Source organism: Dendrobates tinctorius, unplaced genomic scaffold (assembly GCF_039654945.1).
Source record: "Dendrobates tinctorius isolate UK_male_01 unplaced genomic scaffold, ASM3965494v1 ptg000081l, whole genome shotgun sequence".
Lineage (NCBI taxonomy): Eukaryota > Metazoa > Chordata > Amphibia > Anura > Dendrobatidae > Dendrobates > Dendrobates tinctorius.
This window is the reverse complement of record NW_027361749.1, coordinates 5,867,149-5,874,076: the sequence shown is the minus strand read 5'-3', so window position 1 is coordinate 5,874,076 and position 6,928 is coordinate 5,867,149. Positions and strand designations below refer to the sequence as shown.

General features: G+C 42.0%; 1 long non-coding RNA gene across 1 annotated transcript; it reads right to left on the bottom strand.

The window, feature by feature from the left end:
- Positions 1-693: 693 nt before the first annotated feature.
- LOC141096919 (uncharacterized) lies at positions 694-3,636 on the bottom strand. The gene is made up of 2 exons (XR_012233812.1): positions 3,506-3,636; positions 694-2,466 (listed from the first exon to the last, which is right to left on the bottom strand). It is a non-coding gene; the product is annotated as an uncharacterized lncRNA (long non-coding RNA).
- Positions 3,637-6,928: the final 3,292 nt, after the last annotated feature.

Genomic DNA, 6,928 nt, shown 5'->3' with positions numbered 1-6,928 from the left:
AGTCAAATGCTATTGATTCATGAAGTCTGCAGCATCTAACAAGTGTTTTCTGTCAAAATATTCTTGTTAATTGACTGCCAGCTTCCCACAGTTAGGCATGAAGGAGCTGGCTGCCATTCTGCATGACGTTGGCAATGATGTTTTGCTGACAGTGCAGAGTGGAAGAGAAGGAGCTTTTCTGCCAATGTGACATCACAGGCAACAGAAGAATCATCAGAAGAAGGCATATACTGTATTGCTCAACACAGGAGAGCTGATAGATCCTCTATATACTACATCAAATGACAGCTGACAGATCCTATATACACTACACCACACAGGGGGCTGACAGATCCTCTATCCTTCGTCACACAGGATAGATTCTCTATATATCACACCACACAGGAGAGCTGTCAGATCCTTTATGTACTACATAACATATGAGAGCTGACAGATTCTTTATATACTACCCCACACAGGAGAGCTGTCAGATCCATATATTCTGCACCAAACTGATGAGCTGACAGATCCTCTATATACTACACCACACAGTAGAGGTGACTAATCTTGTAATACATCACCGGATAGCTGACAGATCCTCTGTATACTACACCACACAGGAGAGCTGACAGATCCTCCATATACTACATCACAGGAGAAAACACACTATGATGGCCACGAAATGAGCTCACCATAAAGAAGTGAACCAAAACATTAAATTAAAAATTATTTTTATTAGAAAAATCATATACATTAAAAGGGCCACATACCCATAAATACAAAAATACTCCAAAGAAGGGACTGCAGCACTATCATAATAACGTATTGCACAGGTAAGAAAAAAATTGATATCCTAAAGCTATGTCCCCTATCAATCCATAGCATAACAACATACATCCATATGTAAGGTAAAAATTTCACTATTTCCATAATTGGCATCTATTAAAAATGATGTTAATTAGCTTAGACAGTGGACTATCTCCATGGAATCAACATACATCATTCCACATATGATCTCTAATGACTCCTCCCTTAAGACTTCATAAAACAAGGTACATGACGTCATACATTGAACGGCATTAATCCCATATGCCTCTCCCAACACCGAAAAACCTGTTTATACCTTATAAAACAGTATAGAATCTAACTTATATATCAGATTTATAAAATAATACCCACAATGGGGAATTTTAAAGAAAGGTGTAGTTAAACAGTGCCAGGTGAAGCATATAGCATCAGCCCCTGCACTCCACTATACAATATACAAGTGGAGCGACCAGTACACTCATAATATCCCAGTAAGGAACTTTAAGAAAATAGAGACATAATATAGCATTAGCCCCTGTACTCCACTACAAAGTACAAGTGGAGCAACCAATGTATTCATAACATCCCCAATAAGGACCTTCAAATAGATAGAGACATAATATTAATACCTTATAATGTGCTTATGCAGTCCAGCCACTGTCCCCTGCGCCCCGACGCACGTTTCGCCCTGCTGCTTCTTCCGGGGGCGTGGCTTACTGGCGTCAGTAAAGGGTTTAAATGTATATTGAAATCCAATAAAAAAAGCCCCTTCCCTATCATGTGACTCAGAGGGGAGTGTCTCAAATCGCATTACCGGCACTCAGTTGCCATAGTTACCGATATACGCTCAGCAAAAAAAGGAAATGAGAAGACGTCTTCATTAAAGGCAGGACAATAGCGGCGCATGCGCCCATCATATACCTCCTGAATAAACAGGTACTTCCGTCCCTGCACCTTGGTGAGCAGCGTCATAGTTAATGCGCTGCCACCATCTATGGTGCGGCAGGAAATACCAGGGGCATTGATAGGAAAACGCATGCGCACTGCCCGTCAAATGAAGGAATAATCTAATATAAACACACACCTTATAAAGTGCGCAGGGAAAGAACAATAGTAATAAACTTAATAATAATAATAATAAGAAAAAATACGGGCCTATACATAGCCATAATGTTAATTAGAGCTAAAAAAAAATCAGTGATATTAAAAAGTAACACATTTATATATTAAAGTGACCAGTGCAAAAAAAGTGCTCGATACTTAATATAAATATCAAAATATGCAGTGTGATACATGTAAAATATCAATAAGAATAACAAAAATTCCTAACAATATGTTAGATAAATTACATCTTTGTTGTAAAATATAAATAAGACATATACATATACATATATACATTCCAAGTGCAAAAATACATCACTATACAAGTGGTGAGTTAATCAAAAAAGTGAAAAAATTAAAAAACTATAAACTAAAATTGAAACACACATACAATATTTTATTCTTCTTTTTATCTTTAAAAGGGCGTATTCGTTTTAATTCATTCTGTCAAAGCTTCTTTCTGCTTGATTGAAAATATATTCATCCTTATAGCGATGGGAAGACTTCACAACCTCCGAATCCAAGACGGGAAGACATGAGGGGCATCATAAAACCCGACGAAGTGCCTGAATATAGACACTAAATAAAAACAATATACGTAAATACGACATAAAAACTACACAACTATCAAAATATATAATAACCCTAGCCCATAAAAATACCTCTCAAGTATGCAATACTATAGAAATGCAGAAAAACCTAATGTTTCGTTTAAACCATTTGGACTTAAAGTCCCTAACCGAAAAATCCATCTGCTCTCTACCTGGGCCAAAATTCTCCCCAAGTCACCCCCTCTAGAACCCAGGCAAACCTCATCTATAGCCTTAATCATTAGGCCTCTAGCACTAGAGTCATGAAACATTTTAAAATGTCTGGGTAAAGGTTTCAAAGAAGTAAGGTCCTCATTATCTTTAGCTTTCTCTATATCCCGGACATGCTCACGGGTTCTTACCTTTAATTCCCTAGTGGTCAAGCCGATATATACTTTTCCACAAGGACATTTAGCATGGTAGATAACACCTTGGGAATTATGGCTGAGATGTTTTCAAATTTCATATTGTCGTGATCCATCATAATTGGAAAAAGTGGTGGATTTGGTGTGATTCAAACACCATTTGCAAAGACCACAAGGGAAAAAAACAGGCGTTCCAAGGCCAGACCCCTTTTTAATAGGTTTGAAGTGGCTGTGAACCAGCATGTCCTTCAAATATTATATTTATATTAGATTATTCCTTCATTTGACGGGCAGTGTGCATGCGTTTTCCTATCATTGCCCCTGGTATTTCTTGCCGCGCCAGAGATGGTGGCAGCGCATTAACTATGACGCTGCTCACCAAGGCGCAGGGATGGAAGTACCTGTTTATTCAGGAGAAAAGAGGGGGAGAAGCCAGCGCTGCTTGTGGTCAGAACGTAATACATAAAATGTGAAAACACACATTGGTTTCTATCTGCATTCAAAAATGAGACATTTAGCAAAAAATTGATCAATTGTTTGAGCTACCCCACAACGTCAAGGCAGTCTCGTATGGGGAGTCCTACTCTACGTTTTTTATGTTTGCTGTGCCATTACGGCCTCCTAAATGTATAAAAGCAAGACCTCATTACATGCACACTGTACCTCAAGCATTTCAGAATCGCTCCTATGGCACCAGAGAGGACAAGCGCAGGTAAAGGTTAGCCAGGTCCATGCAGACATTTCAGGTCCAACCTCCACACTGCCTGACCAGCACCACAGATAAAGGACGATCCAGGCCCAGATACAGGTGCGTAATCAAATAAAGCCTAGGGCAGGGCAGGGCTGCCGTTAATGTGAACAGCAGCCTAGATCAATCACTAAGAAAACAGAAAGAATGGCGTACATGACCCAGCGCGCACGGCTACAGTGGTGGTCAGCCACAAAACCAATATAAAGAAAAAAGAGGGGGAGAAGCCAGCGCTGCTTGTGGTCAGAACGTAATACATAAAGTGTGAAAACACACATTGGTTTCTATCTGCATTCAAAAATGAGACATTTAGCAAAAAATTTATCAATTGTTTGAGCTACCCCACCACGTCAAGGCAGTCTCGTATGGGGAGTCCTACTCTACGTTTTTTATGTTCGCTGTGCCATTACGGTCTCCTAAATGTATAAAAGCAAGACCTCATTACATGCACACTGTACCTCAAGCATTTCAGAATCGCTCCTATGGCACCAGAGAGGACAAGCGCAGGTAAAGGTTAGCCAGCTCCATGCAGACATTTCAGGTCCAACCTCCACACTGCCTGACCAGCACCACAGATAAAGGACGATCCAGGCCCAGATACAGGTGCGTAATCAAATAAAGCCTAGGGCAGGGCAGGGCTGCCGTTAATGTGAACAGCAGCCTAGATCAATCACTAAGAAAACAGAAAGAATGGCATACATGACCCAGCGCGCACGGCTACAGTGGTGGTCAGCCACAAAACCAATATCAAGAAAAAAGAGGGGGAGAAGCCAGCGCTGCTTGTGGTCAGAACGTAATACATAAAGTGTGAAAACACACATTGGTTTCTATCTGCATTCAAAAATGAGACATTTAGCAAAAAATTGATCAATTGTTTGAGGTACCCCGCCACGTCAAGGCAGTCTCGTATTGGGAGTCCTAATCTACGTTTTTTATGTTCGCTGTGCCATTACGGCCTCCTAAATGTATAAAAGCAAGACCTCATTACATGCACACTGTACCTCAAGCATTTCAGAATCGCTCCTATGGCACAGAGAGGACAAGCGCAAGTAAAGGTTAGCCAGGTCCATGCAGACATTTCAGGTCCAACCTCCACACTGCCTGACCAGCACCACAGATAAAGGACGATCCAGGCCCAGATACAGGTGCGTAATGTCTGCATGGACCTGGCTAACCTTTATCTGCGCTTGTCCTCTCTGGTGCCATAGGAGCGATTCTGAAATGCTTGAGGTACAGTGTGCATATAATGAGGTCTTGCTTTTATATATTTAGGAGGCCGTAATGGCACAGCGAACATAAAAAACGTAGAGTAGGACTCCCCATACGAGACTGCCTTGACGTGGTGGGGTAGCTCAAACAATTGATCAATTTTTTGCTAAATGTCTCATTTTTGAATACAGATAGAAACCAATGTGTGTTTTCACACTTTATGTATTACGTTCTGACCTCAAGCAGCGCTGGCTTCTCCCCCTCTTTTTTCTTGATATTGGTTTTGTGGCTGACCACCACTGTAGCCGTGCGCGCTGGGTCATGTACGCTATTCTTTCTGTTTTCTTAGTGATTGATCTAGGCTGCTGTTCACATTAACAGCGGCCCTGCCCTGCCCCAGGCTTTATTTGATTACGCACCTGTATCTGGGCCTGGATCGTCCTTTATCTGTGGTGCTGGTCAGGCAGTGTGGAGGTTGGACCTGAAATGTCTGCATGGACCTGGCTAACCTTTATCTGCGCTTGTCCTCTCTGGTGCCATAGGAGCGATTCTGAAATGCTTGAGGTACAGTGTGCATATAATGAGGTCTTGCTTTTATATATTTAGGAGGCCGTAATGGCACAGCGAACATAAAAAACGTAGAGTAGGACTCCCCATACGAGACTGCCTTGACGTGGCGGGGTAGCTCAAACAATTGATCAATTTTTTGCTAAATGTCTCATTTTTGAATACAGATAGAAACCAATGTGTGTTTTCACACTTTATGTATTACGTTCTGACCACAAGCAGCGCTGGCTTCTCCCCCTCTTTTTTCTTGATATTGGTTTTGTGGCTGACCACCACTGTAGCCGTGCGCGCTGGGTCATGTACGCTATTCTTTCTGTTTTCTTAGTGATTGATCTAGGCTGCTGTTCACATTAACAGCGGCCCGGCCCTGCCCCAGGCTTTATTTGATTACGCACCTGTATCTGGGCCTGGATCGTCCTTTATCTGTGGTTCTTGTCAGGCAGTGTGGAGGTTGGACCTGAAATGTCTGCATGGACCTGGCTAACCTTTATCTGCGCTTGTCCTCTCTGGTGCCATAGGAGCGATTCTGAAATGCTTGAGGTACAGTGTGCATATAATGAGGTCTTGCTTTTATATATTTAGGAGGCCGTAATGGCACAGCGAACATAAAAAATGTAGAGTAGGACTCCCCATACGAGACTGCCTTGACGTGGCGGGGTAGCTCAAACAATTGATCAATTTTTTGCTAAATGTCTCATTTTTGAATACAGATAGAAACCAATGTGTGTTTTCACACTTTATGTATTACGTTCTGACCACAAGCAGCGCTGGCTTCTCCCCCTCTTTTTTCTGTTTATTCAGGAGGTATATGATGGGCGCATGCGCCGCTATTGTCCTGTGTTATGAATGGGTCACCAAGGAGAAAAAAGCAAAACAAGCTAAGTCACAGAAGACCAGAGAGGTTGGTAACTATGCAGATTGCAGATCCCTGATCTTACCACACAACTAGTAGTAGCTGTGGAGCGTGCCTACTATGTTCCTAGACGCCTCGTCATGGCCGGAGGACTAAATAAGCCTAAAGCAAGAAAAGGGAAAACTAACTGCCCCAGAGAAGACCCCAAAGGAATAGATAGCCCCCACACATGTATTGACGGTGAAACAAGTTGAAGGCACAAACACAGGCAGGAAAATAGGCTGAGCAAATGATGGGGCCCAAACTAACTAGGCAGGAAAGGAAAGGAGAGACACTGTCTGCAACCTGCAAAAAACCCTACAAAAATCATGTCCAACACTTCTGATAGCAAAATTAACCCTGAAGTCACTAGACTTCTCCCACTATATCAGTACTCTGAAATATTCTGAGCCAGAGCAAAAAGAGACCGAACTAGTAAGGGACAAAATGCCAATTGGCAAAATACTGTTAAATAAGAGTGGAAATTCAGCACAGCCCCCAGCAGGGGCTGGCTGACCACACCAAAAAACTGAATAGACCAACAAAATCAAGTGTGAACATTAGCAGAAAAACTTAGCTTTAGATGACTGGAACAGAGCTGAAAACCAAGAGCCGACAAGCCAAAAGGAATCACCAGCAACTGAATAGGGTGTCGGCTGTCTTAAATCCA